This window comes from Microtus pennsylvanicus, chromosome 12, assembly GCF_037038515.1.
Source record: "Microtus pennsylvanicus isolate mMicPen1 chromosome 12, mMicPen1.hap1, whole genome shotgun sequence".
In the NCBI taxonomy this organism is placed as follows: Eukaryota; Metazoa; Chordata; class Mammalia; order Rodentia; family Cricetidae; genus Microtus; species Microtus pennsylvanicus.
The window spans coordinates 59170864-59195596 of record NC_134590.1 but is presented as its reverse complement, the minus strand read 5'-3'; positions in this window follow the sequence as shown (position 1 = coordinate 59195596).

Here is a 24733-nt window from a genome sequence, read left to right as displayed (position 1 = left end):
CTGTGGAGGCACTGGGGAACAGCTAAGAGTCATGGTACATCTTTACGAGTGGGTGAGAAAGGCTTCTGTTTGGAGGGGCTTTCCATCCGGATCCCTTCACCACAGGGAAACAAAGGCGGAGACTTGGGTTATATCCTCTATGCAGTCAACAGTTCCCGCCCAGGGTACCTCATCACGGCATGGGAAATGACCTTTCAGATACCAGCTACTCCAAAAAAGACATGGGCTTCACCTCTGCTCCTTGCAAGGGCTCCTGCTCTGCTGTGAATGCTCTCAAGCTGGCCTGCCCGCCGCCGCTCACCCTTCCCTACCACGTGTCCACAAGTGCTTCAAGAGTACCCTCTCCACAAGGGATTAGGAACTCAGTGGCCAGTGACATTCCTCCCACTGTCCCTCAAGCCTTCTCATTGACAGGCAGAAGCCCAAGCGTGTGACCCAACTTCGTGGGGATAGGGGACAACGCTTGTCTTTAGATGTTCAGTTCTCTAATGGCCACTGTGGGCCTTTTTACTGACCTCTCTGGATGATCGCCACACCGCCACAATGCTCTGTGCCTGGGTATCTGAACTGGGGCGGTCCCTTTGCCCTCACTCTTCATCTGACAGAGCTACCAACAAGAGACACAGAGGTCACGTTCTGCCTGTGGGCAAGACCTGGGCCTCTCTATATAGCAGGCACAGCTCATCTCAGGAAGTCCCTGCCCAGGGCTTTGTCCACAGTGACTTCCTAGGTATCATGATTGCTCCTCCTTCCACCTTTTAACTCAAGTGACAGTGACAGTAGGGGCTGCTAGTCTCATAATGCCGAGGCCCTATTCTCCAGTGAAATCTATACACCCTAATAGATAGCTTTGAGGAAGGAGGCACTATTTGTTCATGTGTGTGCATGCACAGTTGTGTTCATGCCACAGCACATGTACGGAGTATGTCACTGTCCTCTACCCTGGTTTGAGACGCAGGGTCTTTCTCACTGCTTCTGCTTTATTGCTGTACGCCAGGCTAGCTGGCCCTGGGAGCTTCCAGGAACCCCCATGTCTCTTCCCCTCACTTTTCTATCACTGGGAATGCAAGTGAGCTTCAAAGCCCGACTTTTCATGTGGGTTCTGGGGACCTGCTGAGTTCTCAGCCCAGGGCTCTCTCCAGCGGGGGAGCTTGCTTCACAGGCCTCTGGGATTACTATGTCAATTGTTGGTGGGATAAATCCTACTCACACCCTCCCAGCTTCTAGCAGGACAAGGGGCACAGACAGGTCTGCAAAGCTCCTCGTGTGCTGTGAGGCCCTGTTGGCTCCTGCTAGGCACCTCCAGCCTCCTCTGAACGCAGGTCAGCCGCCGAGGAAGAAGAACTAGACACAGATCTCCTCCCCTGCCTGGACTCTCTTTTTTGAATTAAACCGGGTGCAAGATTCTCCACACCACTAAAGTCAGAAGGGGGCCCTCACAGAGAAACTCCACCACAGGCAAAATACCTTCGGATCCCTTCAAGAGGAAAAGCCCTTTTGGTCCACAGATGGGTAATTGTATTCACTGTTTCCAAATGTCAAATGCCAGCCTGGGCCTGCTTTGCCCAAGATCAAACAGGTTGCCTAGGCCCCCTCTCCACTGATGTGGGTGAGCATTTAGCCACAGTGGAGAAGAGCAATTTCGAGCAGAGTGGCCCATAGTCTGTGCCACTCTGAAACTAAGTCAGACAATGAAGTATCACACCGAAACAGGGAAAGCCCTCTGAGCAGGCAAAAAGACACAGCTGTGACACCCAACACAAGCAAACAAAAACTGGAAACATCTTAATTTTGTGATAAATTAAGCCAGATTTATTCTGCCCATGAGTTGATATTTCTTGGTGGTCTTGGAAATGAGTAGCCAAACATGGATGAGGGGTCAGGATCCTCATATACTGTTCTGGAAAGAGTGGGAGCTCTCAGAAACGTTCCAGAAAGCATCCTGGGAATGTACAACCAAGCCCAAAATGATGTCTTTGCCCCGAGGAACTAATCAGATAAGTGCATGGTTTTCTTTTAGAATTCAATGCGTGTTAGTCCTATAAGGCAGTGGTTGTGATAGCTGGGCTTTCTTTTTTAGTTAATTGACCATTAGTACAATAGAAATTAAACATGACTAGTTCCTTAATACATTTGTCACATTGACCCACTTAGGAAATATGATTGTTTTATTTGCTTTGTGGACAGGGGTTTTATACCTTGAAATTTTCCTTTTTTTTTTAAATTTCCCAAGCTGTTTTATTGAACTTTGTTTTTTTATTGTTTTTATTGAGCTATATTTTTCTTTGCTCCCCTCCCTTCCCTCCTTCTATTCTCTCCCATGATCCCCACACTTCCAATTTACTCAGGAGATCTTGTCTTTTTCTACTTCCCATGTAGATTAGATCCATGTATGTCTCTTTAGGGTCCTCTTTGCTGTAGGTTCTATGGGATTGTGAATTATAGGCTGGTTTTTGTTTGTTTGTTTTGTTTTAAGTCTAAAAGCCAATTATGAGTGAGTTCATATTATATTTCTCTTTCTGGGTCTGGGTTACCTCACTCAATATGATGTTTTCTAGATCTATTCATTTGTCTGCAAATTTCAAGATGTCATTATTTTTTTCTGCTGTGTAGTGCTTCATTGTGTAAATGTACCACATCTTTATTAGTTCTTCAGTCTAGCAGCCTTTAGGTTGTTTCCAGGTTCTGGATAGGACAAATACTGCTGCTACATAGTTGAGCACATATCCCTGTGGTATGATTGAGCATCCTTTGAGTATATACCCAAAAGTGGTATTGCTTGGTCTCTAGGTTGTTTCTTAATTTTCTGAGAAACCGCCATACTGATTTCCAAAGTGGCTGTACCAGCTTGCACTTCCACCAGCAATGGAGAAATGTTTCCTTTACCTCATATCCTCTCCAGCATAAGCTGTCTTTGGTGTTTTTGATCTTGGCCATTCTTACAGGTGTAAGACGAAATCTCAAAGTTGTTTTGATTTGAATTTCTCTGATGGCTAAGGATGTTGAGCATTTCCTTAAGTGTCTTCCAGCCATTTTAAATTCCTCTGTTGAGAACTCTCTGTTTAGGTCTGTATCCCTGTTTTTATTGGATTATTTGTTCTTTTGATGACCAATTTCTTGAATTTCTTGTATATTTTGGAGATGAGCCCTCTGTCCGACATGGGGTTGGTGATGATCTTTTTCCATTCTGTAGGCTATGGTTTTGACTTGTTGACCATGTCCTTTGATTTACAGAAGTTTCTTAGTTTTAGGAGGTCCCATTTATTAACTGTTTCTCAGTGTCTGTGCTACTAGGGTTATATTTAGGAAGTGGTCTCCCGTGCCAATGTGTTCAAGTGTACTTCCCACTTTCTCTTCTATGAGGTTCAGTGTGGTTGGTTTTATGTTGAGGTCTTTGATTCATTTGGACTTGGGTTTTGTGCATGGCAATAGATATGGATCAATTTTCATTCTTCTGCATGTTGATATCCAGTTATGTCAGCACCATTTGTTGAATATGCTTTCTTTTTTCCATTTGATATTTGATCTCCTGTTGTTGTCATATTGCTCTAGCTAGAACCTCAAGTACTAGATTAAATAGATATGGAGACAGTGGACAGCCTTGTCGTGTTCCTGATTTCAGGAGGATCACTTTGAGTTTCTCTCCATTTAGTTTGGTGTTGGCTTGCTGTATATTGCCATTATTATGTTTAGGTATGTTCCTTGTATTCCTTCTCTTTCCGAGAGCATTGAAGATGGTTTTCATGGAAATGTGTTTATCAGCAAAGAATGTGGACAACCTAACCTGCCTACCAACCCCTTCCCCGTTCCCTGCCGTGCTGAGGATCCAGATAGTTCAGGTTGTCCTCCTGTCCCATGCCTGCCTCTGCTATTGTAGCTGCTTGCAGTATGGCTCTTCATTCAGCAGTGTTTCTCTTTTAACGCTGCTGGTGGACAGAGCACAGAGAGCCCACCCCACCACCTATGTCCTAGTCTGGCTCCTACTGCCATCATAAATACCGTGACCAAAAGCAACCTTCAGAAGAAAGGTTCTGTTCCATCTGACAGCTCTCGGGTCACAGTCCACCAATAGGGAAAGTCAGAATAGGAACGTGAGGCAGGAAATTAAAACAGAGACCATGAAAGAACTCTGCCTATTGGTTTGCTCAGCATGTTTTCTTATATACCCCAGTGCAGTAATAGGGGCGGCGGGGCTGCGTCCCCAACACCCAAGCCGCCTGCCCAGCTAGCTTTTGCCCTGAAATAATTACACACAAACTGTATTCTTTTAATCACTGTTTGGCCCTTAGCTCTAGCCCTTACTGGCTAATTCTGATATCCCAATCAACCCATCTCTAACAATCTGTGAGCACCGGTCTTACCGGGAAGATTCTAGTTCAGAGCTTCATCGCGTGTGTCTGCCCAGGAGCCGGTAGCATGGCATCTGCTCCAGAGAGGAGAGCTGTCGAGTCTGACCTCACTTCCTCTTCCTCCCAGCATTTTGTTCTGTTTACTCCTCCCACCTATCTCCTAACCAATGAGAGCCAAGTAGTTTCTTTTTATTTAACCAATGACCTTCCTCCATCTGCCCAGAGGTGGCACCACCCATAGTGGATTGTGCCATCTCACCTCAGTCAACAATCAAGAAAATGTCCCCATAGACTTGCCTACAGGCCAGTCTTATGGAAGCAGTTTTTTCAGCTGAGGTTCTCAATTTCCAAATCAACTAAACTTGTGTCAAGTTGACAAAAAAAAAAAAAAAAAAAAGCCAACCAATGCACATAGATAAGCCTGAAACTTTTTTGGTTTTTTGGGGTTTTTTTTGTTTTTTTTTAATGTGTTACAGTTTTTAAAGATTTATTTATTTATTTTTATTATGCATATAACATTCTCCCTCCATGTATGCCTGCGTGCCAGAAGAGGGCCCAAATCTCATTTCAGATGGTTGTGAGCCACCATGGGGTTGCTGGAAATTGAACTCAGGACTTCTGAAAGAGTAGCCTGTGCTCTTAACCACTGAGCCATCTCTCCAGCCCCAACTTTTTTTATTTTTTTAAGATTAATTTATTATATATACAATGTTCTGCCTTCATGTCAGACAAGGGCACCAAATCTCATTATAGATCGGTGTGAGCCACCATGTGGTTGCTGGGAACAGAACTTGGGTCCTCTGAAAGAGTAGTCAGTGCTCTTAACCTCTGAGCCATCTCCCCAGCCTGAAGCCCTTTTTCTATGTGAAGAAAAAAATTACCAAATTGAGTTTAATGAAGAACTTGCTTCATAAAACAAAATTAAGGAAACGACCAAGTAGAAATAAAAGCCAGGATTTGAAAACCTTAGCAATGACCCTGTGGCCACCCCACATGGGGAGGATGGAGGGCAAGGTTTGTTAACTTGGAGGCTGTGGTATTAGGTGTCTAGGCCTTGGGCCTGGGTGGGATGGGGAGACGCAGGGGCCTGGGGACTACACCCTAGAGAGGAGTGGGTAGAAGGCTTTCTGCCAGCACCAGGAGCTGCTTTGAAAGCTTGTCGCAGCTGAGATGTCCTTGGCCACTTACACCATCCCTACCTGTATGCCCTCTTCACCGCAGTGTTTAAACTCTCCATGTGACTGGGGAATTCTGAGTAAGAGATATTTAAGGCCAGGCTGTCATCATGACGAAAGGTATCCTGGCTGTGTTAGAAATTGCCAGTAGCCTGTTGTGTTCATTAATCTGTTACTGCTAGGAACCACCCAAGGTCAAGAACTGTATAAAGGCAAAGGGTTATCTAGCTCACAGTTTAGAGGTTCAAAATCTGAGATTGTGGAGGTTTCACTGGTTTGGCTAACACCTGTTGGAATGAATGGCCACCTCTCCAGCTGGTACGGAATGACAACAAGCAGGGTCTTACAGTCCTCTCTGAAAGCATGATTTCCATGACCACCCCCAGCACCCGCCTCTTAAAGGCCCAGTACCTCCCAATTCTGTTAGCCAGGGACTGGGCTTTTTAACATGTTTGCACCCTAAGAGACACCACCAACACCCACACCATAGCTAGTGTAGATGAGGTGTATGTCTGGGGTGCCTGTGGAGAAAGCCCACGCAAAAATCTTCTTGGACATGCATAAGCTGGCTGCAGAGTGTGTTCACTGAAAGTGGGTATAGTCTATAAACACTCCAGTCAGAACCAAGTACAACTAAGAGAAATATTATATTCTGTTGCTTCTCCCTAAACCCCTGATCCCAGCTAGTCTAGGGCTTACTTGAAGGCCTATCTGGTGAGGGCATAGTCCCATTTGATGTTCTCACGTCCCAAATGACCCTAGCTTGTAACAACTGACATAAAAACTAGCCAACACAGATGGGATTGAGGGTTGGGTGGGTAAAAGGATAGATGGGATGGATGGAAATGGATGAGTTTGGTGGATAGATGGATGGATGTGATAGATGGATGGGTACAATGGGTGGAAATTCGTGGGGTTGTGGATGGATGGAAGGATGAATGGAAGGATGATGGGATGGGATGGCTAGAAATGGATGGGTAGATGGATGGATGGATGGATGGATGGATGGATGGATGGACGGACGGATGGATGGATGGATGATCCACAAGGATGTATGGAAATGAATGGGAGTGTGGAATTGATGGGTCTATGGGATAGATAGATGGACAGATGCCTCAAATGGATGAATGGGTAGTTGTGTGTTGGGGGAGGCTGCTCGTTTGTTCCTGGACACCCAGACTTGAAATAACCACACAGAAACTATGTTATTTGCAATAGTGTTTGACCAATAGCTTAAGCATATTTCTAGCTAGCTCTTACATCTTAAATTAACCAATTTCTATTAGTCTGTGTATTGCCACGTGGCTGTGCTTACTGGCAAGGTTCAGGTGCATCTTTCTCTGGTTCCTTGAACTCTGCCTTCTTTCTCCCAGCATTGTTTAGTTTTCCCCACATAGCTCTACTCTGCCCTATCACAGGGCAAGGCATCTTCTTTATTCATTAACCAATAAAAGCAACACATATATACAGAAGGACCCCCCACACCAGGTATGTGGGTAAATGGATGGGTGGGTGTGTCAATGGGTGGGTGGGTGGATGGATGGGTATATGGGATAGATGAATGGATAGGGGTGTGCTTCAAATGAATAAATGGATGGATGTGTAAGTAGATGGATGGGATTAAAGGAAATGGGTAAATGGAGGGGTAGATAGATATGTGAATGGATAGAAATGAGTGGATGAGCAGCATTTCAGAACTATAAGGAGGTAGTCAGCTCAATCTACTGCTCCTATCTCAAGGGACCAGAGGCCTGAAATAGAGAAGTGATTTTTCTCAAAACCAGTTATTGTAAGGATATGACATATACCCTTCAAAGGCTCATAGAGTGAAGAATTATCCCTTATCTGGTATTGTTATTTTGTGAGGTTCTAGGAACTTAGGAGGTGGGTCCTAATTTGATGAAGTAAGTTACTGGAGACAAGCTCTTGGACTTTATCTCGTCCTCTTTGGTTTCCTGTATGCTATGAAGAGGGTGGTCTCTGTTACATACTTCTACTACCCATGTTCCCAGGATTGATGGAACAAAGGCTATGGACTAAAATCTCTGAAACCTTGAAGACAGATAAGTCTTTTACCCTTGAATGTTCACCCTCTGGCGTCACAGCAACAAGAAGGACAGTCTCACACAAAATTACACTACCCACGGTTCCTGTGCTATTCCTGGCAGTCCCTTGCCTTTGTCCTGCTGTGGGACAATGGTCTGTACCCTGTCAGTTGTATTTTAATAAAACACTAATTGGCCAGTAGCCAGGCATGAAGTATAGGCAGGGTGAGGAGAACAGGAGAATTCTGGGAAGAGAAAGAGTCAGTCTGTAGTTGTCATCCTAGCCCAGACACAGAGGAAGCAAGATGTGACTGCCTCACCAAAAAAGGTATCAAGCCACGTGGCTAACACAGACAAGAATTATGGGCTAATATAAGTTGTAAGAGGTAATAAGAAGCCTGAGCAAATAGGCCAATCAGTTTAGCATTAATGTAGACCTCTGTGTATTCTTTGGATCTGAAAGGACATAGGACTGGGTGGGGCAGAAACCTCAGTCAACAAATGGTGCCCCGCGTGTGAACAACTCATCCACAGAAAACCTGAGAGAGCTTGGGAAGTAATTCTAGATGCAAAATAACAGTGTTAAGCATGGCTTCTCCATAGCAGCAATTTCTTAGGTTTGCTCTCTTTGCTAGAGGCAAGTACATCTCATTTAAGAGAGGCTTCCTGGCTCAGCTTTAGATGTGAAATTTTGCAGCTCTTTTAAGAGCCCTGCCAACAAACACTTAAATGGTGATTATAAATTACTGATAGCATACTTTTTGGTGGTGGCAGGGACGTTGAAATTTCATAGAGTTGTGACAATAAACATCGCTCCAGCCAGTATCTCTGCCATGAGGCTAGACTCTCAGAAAGCTAAGGAATGGAGTGTATTCAGCTGTCAAAGCAACAGCTATAATCCTAGCCGTATCACTTAGCAATCAAAGACTCATGTGGTCAGAAAAAGAGAGATAAACAGTAAAGATAGATTTAGATGAAGAAAGCCTCTAAATGGTTTACAGTGTGTTTAAAAATATAGGTAGGCTTGTGAGAGAAAAGAAAAAGGATAAAGTCCTTAAAATAAAAAAGAAAGAAAAAGAGTAATTTGGGTGTGGTGGCACATGTCTTTAATCCCAGCATTTGGGAGGCAGAGGCAGGCAGATCTCTGTGAGTTCAAGGTGTGGTAGCATATACCTTTAATCCCAGCACTTGGGAGGCAGAGGCAGGCAGATCTCTGTGAGTTCAAGGACAGCCTGGCTTACAGAGTGAGTTCCAGGCTAAAGATACACAGAGAAACCCTGTCCCAAAAAGCCAAAAAGTTAAAAGTAGAAATAAAAGAAATAGAATTTAAAATAAAGCCACGTAAAGATGGAAAACACACAGAGAATCTGGATACTGTATGTTATTATGTTCTCTGTGAATTGTTTGAATGCTGAGGAAGGAGCGACATTTGCTAAAAGACATTTGATTATAGATGTTGCTGGATTATTCCGACATACATATTTTGAAAATGCTTTGACTTCAAATTTTATGTCAAAAGATATGTTACTTTGGAGAAGAGGTTTTGTTTTTGTTTTCATAGGCAATGAAAGGCTGTGGAAAAATCAGGTTTTATCAAGGAAGACCCCCTGAAGAATCTCCAATAGAAACAGATGGTTCAGATGAACCAACATTTCAGAACACCTCTGTTGGAGTTTCCTCTGAGTTCTGCATCCAGAACAGTTTCAAGGCTGCTGGCTGAGATTATCAAGCCTCACAGAATTTTCCAGTCATGACTTGACCATATTTTCAATTTTCTTTAGGTACCTGTAAGAATATCAGCACCCTCAATCAGCAGGAAGTAGCTTAGAAAACTATGCCCACATTCCCCCCCCCAAATGGATTATGGATGTTTTTCTTTGTTTAGAATGTTGGTTACAAGTTGTTATAGATAATGGTCAGGAAGAAAGCTAAACAAGGGAGATTCTATTCAGAGTTCTTTTTAAAAAAAAATAAAGGGGGGGGTGCTTGGGACAATGGTCTAAACACTGTCAATTGCATTTTAATAAAACGCTGATTGGCCAATAACCAGGCAGAAAGTATAGGTGGGGCAATCAGACAGGAAGTATAGGCAGGGCCAGGAGAACAGGAGAATTCTGGGAAGAGAAAGAGTCAGTCTGCAGTCGTCACTGAGACACAGAGGAAGTAAGATGAGACTGCCTTGCTGAAAAAGGCACCAAACCACATGGCTAACACAGACAAGAATTATGGTCTAATATAAGTTGTAAGGGTTAATAAGAAGCCTGAGCTAATAGACCAATCAGTTTATAATTAATGTAGACCTCTGTGTAGTTCTTTGAGACTGAAAGGCCTCAGGACCAGGCGGGACAGAAGCTTCAGTCAACATTTATCCCAAGTTGCCCACCTTGCTGTTTTATTTCATCTCACAAACCCTCAAGGAGTCAGGAATGTTCAGGGTCTTGCCCTCGTCTGGATTCTACAGCTCTCCCTGGATATCTAGACACTGGAAGAGGTATAGTCAGAGGCAAAAAGACTTCAAGAACAAGGTCTAGTTATCTGAGGAGCCGAGGAGCTTCATGATCCACTGTGGAGAGTGGCCATTGGGTCACCCAGAGCTAGCAGAGCAGAGACAGTCATAGAGGATGTTGTTCCACCAGGCCTTTGTTAAAACAAGCAGGAAATTACCTCAGTATTGGCCCAGCCTTATGAGACTTATCAGTCATTCTGGGAGCTGAGGAAAGCAAATCAACCCACCTCTCGGTGGCAATTCTATCCACCAGGGCACTTTAGATACATTGAGGTGTCCTTGTCCTGCAGCCCCCATTCTACAGCTTAAGCAGAATGGCTTTTCACCTAAAAGGACTGCTTTAGCCAGGTTGGAGCTGCAAGTGACAGGAACTGGGGGCTGAGGGAAACCCCCAGGCTGAGGTCAGAGCTTCTGGGGGTGGGACTCTGACTAAACAGAATCCATCAGTCCCTGCTCCTTGGCACCAGGGGAGAGTCAAAGTGGAGAGGGGACTTAGAGTAAGGCAAATACTGAGTCACTGTCTGAATGGAGTCAGAATTCCAGTGAAGAGCTGGCCACTCAAATCCAATGAGCTCTTTCCTGTCCCAGCAGACAAGATGTCAACATGTCACTGAAGGCCTAACAGACAGGGTCGTACACTGCCATCCCATCATACAGGACCCACTGGTGAGACAAGAAGATGCCCAAGGCATCCTTGGAGCAAATGTGCCTCTATCACCCACTCTGCCCAGTCCCGAGTCCACAGCAGACTATTCCCATACTCATTGTGGACCTTTCTCTCCAGTTGTACAGACTATTCGGGGTCCACACCCAGAGAGCAAAGTTTTAGGTGCCCATGAACTGGCACTCCGGAAGCGACCTTCAGCTGGTGAGGAACTTGAACTGGAGGATAAACCCACCTGGGCCCCGACTTCCATGAAGCAACAACTTCAATGTGTCTCATCTGTTCTAGATTGTTCTATAGGCCAATGTTCACTGCCCAGGGGCCTAGGGCTGCTCATCTTACTCTTCTCCCATTTCACTTCCCTTTTCTTCCCTGTGCCTCCTGGGGGCCATTGTCATGCAACTTGTCTCCAGATCTGCTCTGAGCTGTCTGTGTACTGAGAGTGGCAGGAGTTAGCCCACGGGAGTCCGGGACACTTGGACTCACAACTGGGATTCTGGCTGTTTTCCTTGCTGCTTCCTGCCACAGATTTACCCAGTGTAGAGACAAACAACAATCCTGTCCCCAACGGACACAGAAGAAATAAGCTAGGCAAGCATTTGGGTTTCCTGTGATCCAGTCAGGTTGACATAGAAGATTGACAGATAAACTGAGGATGGAAGTGGAGACAAACCCCTAGGAGGGACCCAGATGGTCAAACTGAGGTGGGACCCACCTTAGTTATCACACTGACTCACCATGGGTTCTCTGGATTCTCAGGTCTTTGCCCTTGGGCATTCGTCACCACGTTCTGTAACTCCAGCTAACAGGAGGTGTTCTATGTGGTTGCTCAGCCTCTGCATTGTGAAGCTCAGTGCAGCACAGTAGGTCCATGTGTTTTGTGTATATGTGAGTGTGTATGTGTGTTTATATGCAGTGTAGGTGGTGTTTGTATGTGTGTGTATATGTCTATGTGTCTGTTTATATGGGCATGTGTGTGTTTGTTTTCTGGCTTTTCAAGACAGGGTTTCTCTATGTAGCCCTGACTGTCCTGGAACTCACTCTGTAGACCAGGCTGGCCTCAAACTCACAGAGATCTACCTGCCTCTGTCCCTCAAGTGCTGCAAATAAAGGTGACAGTCACTACTGCATTACTATGTGTGCATTTTATGTGAGGTATATCCCATACACACACACACATATATGTGTGTTTGCATATCTGTATACTTATATGTATTTGAAGAGTATGTGGTTATGTGTGGTGGTGTGGATGTATGTGTATGTTTTTATGTGTGTAGTACATGTGGTATTCATATGTATGTCTGTGTGTGCATGTGTGAGGAGTGTGTGTAGAATCTGTATATATGTGTGTGTGTGTAAATATATGTATGCCTGTGTGTGTAGTATTTGTGGTATATGTGTAATTATGTGTGTGCTTGTGTATATATATAATGTATATTTGTATGTCTATACATATGTGGTATGTATGTGTGTGTGGGCATATGTATATGTAAGAAATGTAATACCAACATCCTACTAGGTCTGTTTCCCTGAAGAAACATGGCTAATACACTTTCCCTAGAAATTAGACTTTGGCACTGATTCCATGTCCCCTCTATGTCTTCTGCCTAGAGTCACTCAGATGGATTCTGTTCCCTAGACCCTGACCCCAGGCTCCTCCCTCCTTGGATCCACAGAGACATGGGTTCTATTCGTGTTAACTCTCATAAATATTTTGCAAAGTGTCAGCCCAATAAACACAGGTCAATAAGGTGTCAGTTTATCAGCAAGGATGCCCAGGGCAAGGGTAGGTTTGGGGAAGAAATATTACTGAGTTAGAAGCTCCTGAGGGACAGGGAGCTCCATTGTGGCTTACCCTTTAGTCACCGTCTGAGCACCCACCACACAATCAGTGACTCTTCCCAGAGTGATGAGGCCCCTAGCAATACCACCGGTCCAGATATGAGAGCCATGGCATATTTCCATGGATGTGGACCAGAAAGTCTCAGCTTCATGGCTTCGGACCAGGTACCATCAAGATTTGGGCCCAGGGGCTGTGGTCTGACCTCAAGGTCCCTGGGTGAAGGAATCCACTCCTTCTCTGGTTGTTGGCAGCACTCAGCTCTCTGTGGCTGTTGGCTGATGGCCTTGGATCCCCACTGCTGGTTGGCTAGAGCCTGCCTTCCATTCCTTTCTGCGTGGACCTCCCACACACCACTGGGTCCTCTACCTTCTAAGGAGGTAAGTGGCGAAGTCAGTGATGAGTGTCAGCTCCAAACGGAAAGTCACAGATTGACAGCCATCACAGTCACATTCTGTGGTTAGATGTGAGCCATCAAGTCAAGTACACCCTGACGATAAGGGGGACACAGGCATGAAAACAGGTTGTGTACCACATGTGCTAAGTAAACAATGGTAGACACATCTGAGGGTAGAAAGTGGCAGACGACAGGGAAGTGATGTGTATCCGGGTGAGGAGGAGCATCTTTCCCCGAAGATTCTGGTGACTATGTGCCACAGTGGTGTTCATTGGATTAGAGTCCCTGGAGGTGGCCTGGATAGAGGTGGCTGAAAGACAGCAGTGACCTCCCTCCTAGGGTCCTATGCACATCGCATGTGTAAATGAACCACACTCTAGAAGCCCCCCCAGGGAGAGAAAATTGTCCAGCTAGCACCCAAATCAACACCAGGCCTTAGTGGATGGGGGCATTGTCTCCACGTGACTCCATTTTCCTTTCCTGAATTTCCTTCTCTGTCTCTTTTATCCTTGTTATAGCCTGAAAGCACACATGGCAGTCAGTGGACCGAGGTGGTTCGTTTTGGATGCTCCAAGTCTGGTCCAGGATTGCTGCTAAACAAGGAGATTCAGAAGTGAGGAGACGCACAAGATCCAAGATTCCTGGGGAGGAGGCATGAGCTCTCACTGTGACACAGCCCAACTGTGAAGGTGTGTCTCCAAACCAATGAGACACCCTGTCTCAAAGGAGGTGGATGGTGTTTTTGAGGATAATACCGAGATGTCCTCTGGTCTCTGTAGGTATGTGTGCACACACATGTGTACCTGTACACATGCACATATGTGCACCTACATACACATGCCTCTACATGCATGCACACACCTGTACCTACATACAAACATGCATGCACACATACACGTGTGCACCTACACTCATGCACACATGGGCACCTACACAATGTCTAAAACTGCGCATGCAAGCATGCTCATACAAACATATTCACACACACACATGCACATGGAGCTCTACATCCAAAGGGAGACTGGGCATAGTGAATGAATGGGTCACAGTTTTAGTAAGGTAAGGATGAAGAACAGGAATAGAGTTTGTTTGGAGACCTTGAGCACCTGTTAACATTGTGAAGGATGCTCACCACTTCCCAGATTTGCCCAGATGGACTCCGGCCAATAAAATGCCCAATCCAGTTGGATACTGTCTCTTCCCTCCTTAGAAGCCACTAGCAAAAAAACACAAAGTGCCCACACAAGCTGAGTATACAGTAAAACAAGGAAGGGGCACAAATATAAATCTATCCTTTTCTTAATTGTGTGCCTAGAAGTACTGTTGGCAAAAGAAACAGACCTTATTTATAAAATACTTTTAGGGAAATGTACCTTACAACATCCTATAATGTTGTTTTGTGCAATGGGATGCCAATGCGCCCTCTTGTGCAGAATATTAAAACTGCAGGCCCAACATTACTGACCAAATACATCATCCCTTACATCTTTTACAAAGGAATCCAGACTTGGAAAGCATCCTTCTTAAAAGCTGTCTTGCTACAAGCATACACCCTCCGGGCTGAAAACTGGCATTAGTCACTGGATCTTCACTGGTCCAAGGGAAGTAGAAAGATTGTTGCAAACCAGCATGCAGTCAATAATGGCATACTGATACAAACTCACAAACAACTCTCTGGTTAGCTGAGGCCCTTTCTGGAAAGCTCTGGAAATACTGTGCTTCAGCAGTGTCTTCCATATGGGTTGAAGATAAGAGGGAGGTTTCCAAGTTCCATATACTGTACCATCAGTGACACTAACATTGCCACAGGAATTCAATAACCACAGCCACTAATTGTTGGTTTAGTTACACATAGAGGGGGGAGAATGGGAAGAAGAGGAGGAGGAAGAATTGAAGGAGAAAGAATAGGGAGGAAAAATGTGAAAGGAGGGAGAAAAAATGGGGAGGAGAAAGACCCCCTTACATTTGGGGTTTTATTTTGTGATGCTGGGAATAAAACACAAGCTTCCTAGGTAAAGCCAGTGCCCCAGTCTTTTTAGAATTTGGACAATGAAGGGAGACAAGGGAGAGGAGTGCTAACATGTAATAGACATTTTTTGTTCAAGAATCTAAAGAATTCAGAAGAGAGACCTTCTAGGAGATAAATAAAGGCATTCTGAAGCAATCCCCCTCATTTTAACTCTGGAAGTCTAACTTGGGGTCATACTTGGGTGGGTGTGTGAACAGCCTGGGACACCCCTGACTCTCTACTATCTCTGAGACTACTCTAAGATCTGTGGCTCAGCAGGCTAATCTCTGCACAAGATGACTTTCACAGACACCCTGGTGCTGACATTGCCAGATGCTTGAGGTAGACATGAGTCTCAAGGCCCCAGGGAGGCACCCATACCTCAATACCTATCTGTACTAATATTCTCACCTGCTTACTGAGTGCAGACTAAGGAGCAAGAAAAGACTACAGAGATTGTTTAAAAATGAAGATGATCTAGCCACAAAAGAAATTATCTAGTCACATGGTTCCCAAGGATGCTGCTCAAGACTAGGGAATAAGAGACAAAAAGGAGGAATTTTTTTCAGGAAACAGAGCAAAAGTTTCTAAGAATAAGACATAGAAAAGGAAATAAGAAAGTGAAATACAGAGAATTTGAGAGTCTTGAGCATAGGCTCCCATGGCTGTTGAGGTCTACCTGTCCTCTGCAGGAGGCTTCTGTTCTAGGGGGCTCCAGGTGAGGACAATGGGGGACCTGGGTACCCATGGGAAGCCTTAGCTATAGATTTCAGAAAGAAGTTTGTCCCACCCCAAGAAGAAATTGCTGAGGAGTTCTCTGAAGGGTCGGCCAAGGATCTCTCTGTGAAGGGTTGGCCAGGGATCTCTCTGTGAAGAGTTAGCCAAGGATCTCTCTGTGAAGGGTTAGCTAAGGATCTCTCTGCAAAGGGTTGGCCAAAGATCTCTCTCTGAAGGGTTAGCTAAGGATCTCTCTGCAAAGGGTTGGCCAAGGATCTTTCTGTGAAGGGTTAGCCAAGGATCTCTCTATGAAGGGTTGGCCAAGGATATCTTTGTGAAGGGTTGGCCAAGGATATCTCTGGAGAGTTATAGAAATCTTCCCCTGAAGCAGACTCTCATCTTTTGTGGGATAATCTTTTTTGTACACTGTGAAGATGAGTCTTTGCCAAGGTGCCTTTGATTGGCTTAATACAGAAATGAATGGCCAATGGCTAGGTATGAGAGAATAGGCAGGATTTCCAGGGAGAGAGAGGAAAAGAAGATAAATTTAGGGGCACGGAGACAACAGAAGGATTGGGAAAAGTTGTACAGGAATGGAGAAGGGATTTTAAAAAACCACATGGCAGAAGACAGATTAATAGAAGCAGATTGATTTAAGTTAAAGAGCTAGTGGGACAAGCCTAAGCTAAAGGTCAATCTTTCATAATTAATAAGAAGTTACCATGTCATTATATGGGAACTGGTGGTCCAAAGACAGTCCAACAAGAAAGCTTGCTACACTCATCTGTAGGACTTGACCTTTTGGGGACATCACTGACACAGCTTGATGACCTCTTCTCTCTGAATATCATTACAGAGGGAAGGAACCTGATGATCTGGAATAGCTCAGGAAACTCTCTAGACTCTTTTCCTTCTTTCTCCCAAGTCTATGTACATTTATCCAACACTGTGACCCATTTAGAGGTTTTGTTTCATCTGAATTTTTCTTTATTGTGTATCTGTAATCCTTTTCTGACCAGGAATGCTTCTTAAAATGCTAAGTCCTTCTTAAAAACCTAAGCGGTGGCATTGCTAGAACAAATACGGCCCAGCTTGCCTGCTTCGCCCAGTCCAACATGGTGGGGCAGAGGTCTGTTTGGTGCTAGCCATGCTCACAGCCCCATTTTCAGGCACACAGCAGGTCTATGTTGCCATTAAGCAAGTTGTAGCACTCTGCTCACAAACCCCATATAAATGTTCGACCTCCCGAAAGAGTCAGAGTTCATGCTGGCAAACCAGGAAGCTGCTGTTTATAAAGAAGCTGCACAGTTTTTATTGCACCTCTCTTAAAGCAGCTGTGGCACCCCTGCTCTCTGTGAGCCCATCTAGAAAAAACAATTTGTGGCTACCAAAAGCCATGCTTAACTCTGTTCTTTTGTGTATAGAATTCCTTTCCAAGCCCTCTCAGGTTTTATGTGGATTTAGCTATATTGGAGTGCCAATTTACAGAAAAGGGGAAATGGTGTGGGAAGTCCTTCTGTCTATGTGTTGCTTTTATTGGTTAATGAATAAATCTGTTTTGGCCAGTGGCTTAGCAGAAATAGAACTAGGTTGGAAAACTAAACTGAATGCTGGGAGATAGAAGGCAGAGTCAGGGAGACATCACATTCCGCCACCAGGAACAGACAAGCTGGACACTAGCCGGTAAGCCATAGCCACATGGCAATACACAGATTAATAGAAATGGGTTAATTCTAGATGTAAGAGTTAGCTAACAATATGCATAAGTGAGTGGCCAATCAGTGATTTAAATAATATAGTTTCTGTGTGATTATTTTGGGAGTCCAGACTGCAGACTGGGGGACAATACAGACATGATGGAGTGCTACCTGAGATGGCTCTGAAGGGATACACAGGGCTGGGGACAAAGTGGAAAGGAGAGAGAGGTTCATAGACAACCTTATCTTTTTATTCTGCTATATTACAAATAACATGTGAGCAGCTCTAGGCAAAATGAAACTAGAAGTAAATAGATGTATAGATGATGTCTTAGAGTTTCTACTACTGTGAAGAGATATCATGATCACAGTAACTTTTATAAAGAAAAGCATTTAATTGGGGATGGCATATATTCAGGTTTAGTCCATTATCATCATGGCAGGAAGCATCTAGGTAGACATGGGGAGAGTAGCTGAGAGTTGGTAGCTGAGGGTTCTACATCTGGATTAGCAGTCAGCAGAAGAGAAATACTGGGCCTGGCTTGAGCATTTGAAATCTCAAAGCCTACCACCAGGGAAACATTTCCTCCAACAAGACCACACCTAATCTAACAAAGCTACACCACCTAACAGTGCCATTCCCTTGTGACCAAGCATTCAAATCTATGAACCTATGGGGGCAATTCCTATTTAAACCACCACATATGGGTAGGAAGATGAATGGATAGACAGATGGATAGTTGATGAGTGGAAGAAATAGATAGATAGATAGATAGATAGATAGATAGATAGATAGATAGATAGATAGATAGATGAGTGGGTAGATAGATGGATCAATGGATGGGTGAGTTGGTGGGTGGGTAGGAGGATGGATGGATGCTTTGAATGAGTGGATGGGTAGATTTTATTAGTTGGATAAGTGTATAATTAGATGAAGGGATGAATGGGTAAGTGAGCAAAATGCATAGACCAGCAGATGGATGGGTAAATGCATAGAGGAGAGGGTAGTAGATTGGTGAAAAGGCAGGTGGGAGGTGTGTGTGTGTGTGTGTGTGTGTGTGTGTGTGTGTGTGTGTGTGTGTTCAAGAGGGTGGATGAAAGGAAGGGCATGTGTGAACAGGCACATGGATAGGTAAATGGGCAAATAAGCAGATAAAAGGGTAGGTGGGTGGGTTAAAGCAAATAGGAAGAAGGGTTGATGTGCAAGTAAAAATCAATAAATTTTTCCATGGTTCCTGCTTTATTATAGCATCCCACTTCAATATTCACAGGGAGGGAAGGAGGGGGAAGAAGGGAGAGGGAGGAAGGGAGAGGGAGAAGACAGGGAGAGGAGGGGAGGGAGAGGGAAAAAGGAGGGAAGGAGGGGGAAAGGAAGGAAGAGAGAGGGTGGGATAGGGAGAAGGGAGAGTGAGGGGGAGGAGGAAAACAGAGAAAGGGAGGGAGAAGGGAGATGAGTAGGGAGAGTCACTTTTTTTTTTTAAGATATGAGTAGACCAGAGAGATGGGCCAGTGGTTAAGAATACTGACTGCTCTTCCAGAGGATGCAGGTTTAGGTTTCAGCACCCATATGGCAGCTCACCACTGTTAGCAACTCCAGCTTCAGGGGATCTAGTGCCCTTTTCTGACTTCTTCAGGCACCAGGCACATGAGTGGTACCTAGACTTACATGCAGGCAAAATATTCAATACATAAAATTAAAAAATATTGCTATGTGAGATTGTTTTAGATTATAAGAGCAAGACATAGACTGCATATGTAAATTATTGATAAATTCATAAAAAAAAGAATGGGCCACTGGGGAAAGATCACACTATAACTGCAAATGTCTGAGTAGTAAGAAAAGGACAACAGCTTTTCAAACATTCTTGAAATTACATATACATGCATTCCTATGGTGGTGATCAGAGTTAAGTAAGCATTTGGGAGAGCAGAGCCTGGGGAACCTACTGCCTCTTTGAGCAAAGTCATTTTCAAATCAAACTTGTGCCAAGGTAGCATGGACTGGGAATCATGAAAGGATGGTGAGGTGAGAAGGGTATGGATATGGTCATCAGAGGCGGGTACGGTCAGCAGAGGCGGGTACGGTCATCAGAGGCGGGTATGGTCAGCAGAGGTGGGTACAGTCATCAGAGGTGGGTACAGTCAGCACAGGCGGGTACGGTCAGCAGAGGCGAGTACGGTCAGCAGAGGCGGGTACGGTCAGCAGAGGCGGGTACGGTCAGCAGAGGCGGGTACGGTCAGCAGAGGCGGGTACGGTCAGCAGAGGCGGGTACGGTCAGCAGAGGCGGGTACGGTCAGCAGAGGCGGGTACGGTCAGCAGAGGCGGGTACGGTCAGCAGAGGCGGGTACGGTCAGCAGAGGCGGGTACGGTCAGCAGACGTGGGTACAGTCTGCAGACGTGGGTACAGTCTGCAGAGGTGGGTGTGGTCAGAATAGGCGGGTGTGGTCAGAAGAGGTAGGTATGGTTTACCTGGGACTACAACACTTGCTGTTTTAAAAATACCTTTTCTTTATTCTTTAAATGTATGTCTATAATCTTGAGCATATCACTCCCAGACCCCCAACTTGAACAGTTCGGAGTCTCTGCATTAAGTACTTCCCACTGTGAAATGGGGCTTCTCCAACACAAGGTTGAGAGCAGCGCACATCATTGGATAAGATCATGACCGCTTACAAGGCAGTTTGACAACATGACCATTTAGCAGAACAGCAGCAGCAGGTCCCCTGCCATGGAGGACTGATGATGTCCCCAGCCAGGGGTTTTCAGCCAGGGATTCAGAGTATCAGGCATGAATTCTCTCCTGGGAAGATGGCCTCAAATCCAACTCAGAGAGTGATTGGTTACCTCCAGCACAACAGCCAAGCCACTACTGTGTCAGGGGGCACATTTGCCTCTGGAAGGTCAGTGTTATAGCATATGGGGGCCAGTCCTGAGTAACTGTTGATGGATACCCCCACCCCCTGCCCGATCCCAGCATAGCACCTTCCAGTGCCATGAAAGCTAGCCAGTGGAGGATGGGGGTTGGTAAGTCCAAGACTACAACAGAGGTGTATGGTGGCTTCAGCAGTCAGGGCTTACCATCTAGTTCTGGTAGGCAGTCAAGAGTAACAGCAATAGCCTATGTTGTTATGGGTATAGCACATCCTTAACCAATAACTCACAGGAGGTAACCAGTGTCTGTCACTGAGATTTTTGTTTGATAATCTACATCTTGTTATACCAATGCAGGAGAACTCCATCACAACTCCTTCTTTTAAAGTTTCATTTTTAATTAGCTTATAAACTAGTGGGCTTCCATAAGGCTTCCTCATAAACCTTAGCTTTGGGTAAGCTACCTCCCTCCCTCTCTCCCTTCCCCATACATTCTCCAAGAGTAAGCATCCACACAACCCAGCAACCCAACTCCTGGGCATGCACCCCACAGAAGGGAGAGCACATGTTATATCCCCCAAAGAGACATATTTAAGGAAAGCCATGGCAGCCTTTAGGCTCTCAGGCAATCTTAAGACCAGGGTTTATTCACAGAGATTCCTTCTTCCTGTGGTAAACAGGACGGTCAAAGGAGAGGAGTCGGTTAAATGCAAGTTCACTAAGAGTTTTTCAGGAGTGAGTCTTTCAGAATAACCCATGGGGCCAGAGTGGCTTCAGGGAAAACCAGGCAAATGTTCTCTCCTGTAAGTTCCTAGTTGGGCGGTGGTAGCCTTTAATCCCAGTACTCCAGAGGCAGAGGCAAGTGGATCTCAGTGAGTTCAAGGCCAGCCTGGTGTAAAGTAAATGCTACCAATTAACTAGAGAGATCTGCATGGAGAGCCTGTGTGCGCTCTGTCCCAGACTCTGGAAAGACCAGCGAACCAAACAGATGACATTCCCTGCCCTGGGTGAGCTCACACCTCTACTAGTGGGAACAGGACCATAGTGTAATGAATGTGTCCAGAGAGAGCAGGCATTTGCTCCATGCCCGGTGCGGTTCCATTGCAGGCTACTGATCCATCCACACAGCGGTGAACAGTGTCCTCAGAAGAGTCAAAGAATAACATTCTAATGACAGAAAGAGCCAGACGCTTAGAATTCTGTTCTGTGCAATATCCGCTAGGCACCCAGTCACGCTCGGCTAAATAAAGCTAGGTATTGAAGCATCAATCAGCTACGCACCCAATGACAACATTTGCTGGGAAGACAGAAGGATGAAGGTTCTAGAAAGAAAACTATACCAGGAAAGGGAGTTGCCAGAGTTAGGCATTGCTGTGTGCCAGGCAGTCTGCATCCATCTGAGCTACACACACAGAGCAGAGAAAGGCTCCAAGCCCCACCTGCTGTTCTCCTCAGCACCATTCTGATCCCTTCCTGGGTGTCCTGTGAAATAACTATGAGCTGCCAAGTTATCTCTGACCCAGGTAGCAACCTAGAGACCCCCCAGACTTGTTTGTAGTTGTGATGGCTTGCCTGGTGCCTGAGACTGATCCTTATATGGCTTCGTTAAGCCATAGAGGATAATCCCCTTATTGGGTCTGTGTGAGGGGGTCCCCTATTCCCCCACCACCTTACAGTGCTGTCTATGAATTCTTTGTGTGCCACAGCCCTGGGGTAGGGTGATGAGGTTTAGACCCCACCCAGGAGCAACTGATAAGAGCAGCTCCTAGTGCCCTGGAGGGGGTGGGTAGCTGGAGCCCAGCAGCCTGGTTCCCAGCCCCCACTTACCCACTGACAGCAGGTATTTATGCCTGGAGACCTGGAGGCGCTGTTCTACTTAGAGTGACCTCAAGGACTGGCAGGCCAAGGCGCTGTTTGGAGGAGGCTGTAAATTAAGCCTGGAATTCTAGGGATAAACATCTTCAGGATTTATTCTTGCAGCCGATCCCAGGAGACCTGGCTTCAGAGTAATCACCAGGTCCAGACAAGGGTCTGTACTCTGTCCCCAAAGCCAGGGTGCTGGGAAGCCCCTCCCCAACACACATACCAAAACAAGCTCACCAGAGCCAGCTGTGTCCTAGGTAGCCGCTCTCATCTGGGAGGGAGCCGCTCTGACCAGGTGGGACTCATGAGGTCTTTGAGTTTCCAGCAGCTCAGCAAAGCCTTCACGCTCCCGTGTGCTCCCGTGCCGGAACCTCCAGCCAATGATGCCCTCTGTGATGCAGAGTCTGAGTTGTAGAAGCTAAATGGGGGCTCAGAGCCAGCTACAGAACAGAGACCATGCTTCCTCTGTCTCTGCATCTCCAGGTCTTCATTTATAAAAATGACTAAGCAGGAAATCCTCGGGCTCATAGTCTGTGTCTGTAGGAGCTTCTAGATTGTCACAATCAAATACCCTACATGGAGCTTGACTAGCAGGTTCATTGCCCCAGTTCTATTTCTCCAGTAGCTTCTGTCCTCATCTTACCGAGGAGCTGTCTCCCAGTGTCCTCGCCTGCCCCTCCTTCCTGTGAGAACACCAGGCCTTTCCAACTTAACCTGTTCTAAAGCCCTCATTCACCTCATCGCCTCTGTAAGGGCTCCATCTCTAAACTGCCACACCTTTATTACTTTTAACTCTTAGGTTTAGGGGGACACAGCTGAGCACCTGGCCCGCCTGAGGCTACGAACAGCTTCTGAGAGGGAAGACTCATACATACATGCTATGCAAGCATGCCCAGGTCTAGCAGGTCTTCCCACCTCCAGCCATCCTTTGTGAGAATCCATATGGAGTTTGGGTAAAAAGAGCAACCTCTCAAAGTTAATCCATGGAATTCGTTCACCTACAAGGTTCCCAGTAGGATTTCTGCAGAGGATTTAACACTGACCTGCAGACTTCAGGGTAATGAGGAACCTGGTTACTGCTGGGAGAGAGGAGGCTCCACACCCATCAGATAAGGCAAGGCAGGCAAGCAGCCATCCTTGCCCACACTAACAAACTCAGAGGCAAAACTTTAGGCCTCAGGTATCTGTAGGAAGAAAGCAGACAGTCACAAGCGGATCACCTACAAGATGTCAGCTCCTAAACACAATTCAGACCAGACTCCAGGCATGAGCCTGGAGCCTGCTGTGTGGCTGAGACAGGGTTGGGAGAATTAGTGTCTGCTTGGGCTCTGGGTGCCAGATGCCAATGGTGAGAGCTCTCAGAGGGTTGACACTGAGTGGCACTCCAAAAGCCACCCTAGCCTCCATTGTTCGTTAAATTGCTCACTCATTCATTCCACCAGGAATGTTCACTGCGTGTGCAGGCACAGGGAAACAGCGGGGATGGGGGTGGGGGGAGACAGTCTAGTCTCAGGACTGAGGCAAGCAGAGTCAGGCAGCAAGAGTCTCAGCTGGGTCGCTGCTCACGCAGTGGGTCCAAGTTAGTAAAGGAAAGTTAAGAAGGGAGAGTGACAGATCCCACTGAGGGTCAGTGCAGGCTGCTGAAGAGTGAAGAGAGAGCCAAGTCACTGGTCCCGAGCTAGCTACTAGCATGGGGAGAGACACCACCGCAGCAAGGTCTAAAGCCAACCAGGGGCACCAAACAAATCAGATATCTTCACCGGGGGGCACTGGGATCTCTAATGGGTGCTGGGCCTTTGAGACTCAGAGCAGGGGTGGGTATAGAGAGATAGGACCCACAAGAAGCCTCATCCAGGACAAAACTCCCTCAGAAAAATGCTCCAGAAGCCCAGGAAAGAGGACTTCCTGCTGTTTCTTAGCTAAAAGACATGAGGCCTCAGAGAAAAACAGAGCAAATCAGGGAAGGGTACCCCTGGTTCCTCCAGCAGCTGTCCTCAGAGGGGATGAGGTGCTCAAAACGCTTCTTATCATGGTGGGTGTGTGACCGGCCAGCAGGGCTCACCATCTCTGCTGGATTCTCCTCCTATCATTGGGTTTTCTAGGGATTAGACGGCTCCCCTTGTGGGGAAACTGAGGCACTGAAGGCTATCAGTTATCAGGTCTCTTCACACAGAGGCTGGCTTTCCCCTGGGGCTATGTGGGAGGACTGGGAGAATGGAATCAGCCTCAGACCAGTGACAGGGGAGAGGAATCCTGTTTAAAGAGCCAGAAGAGAGGACACTGAAGGTGCCCGCTACAAACAATAGCTGTGCCAGGCGGTGGAAGCGCAAAGCGCTCCCATCTCTTAGTGTTCTCTGGCCAGGGAGCAAGACGCTGGAGACAGCAGCAGCTAAAGTACCTGGGATCTCACCCCAATTTTTGTCCTCAATTTCTGGGGCTTGGCAGAGGAACCCTATGGCAGACTGGGCTCTGTTCTCACAGCCCTTCAATCGTTCTGTTACTGATGGCAGAGGTCTGGATGGGATGCTCCCAGGTTCTTGGCCTCTTTATACAAGAAACTGAAATACTGACTCCCAATTAGAAAAGATTTGAGGAGATTT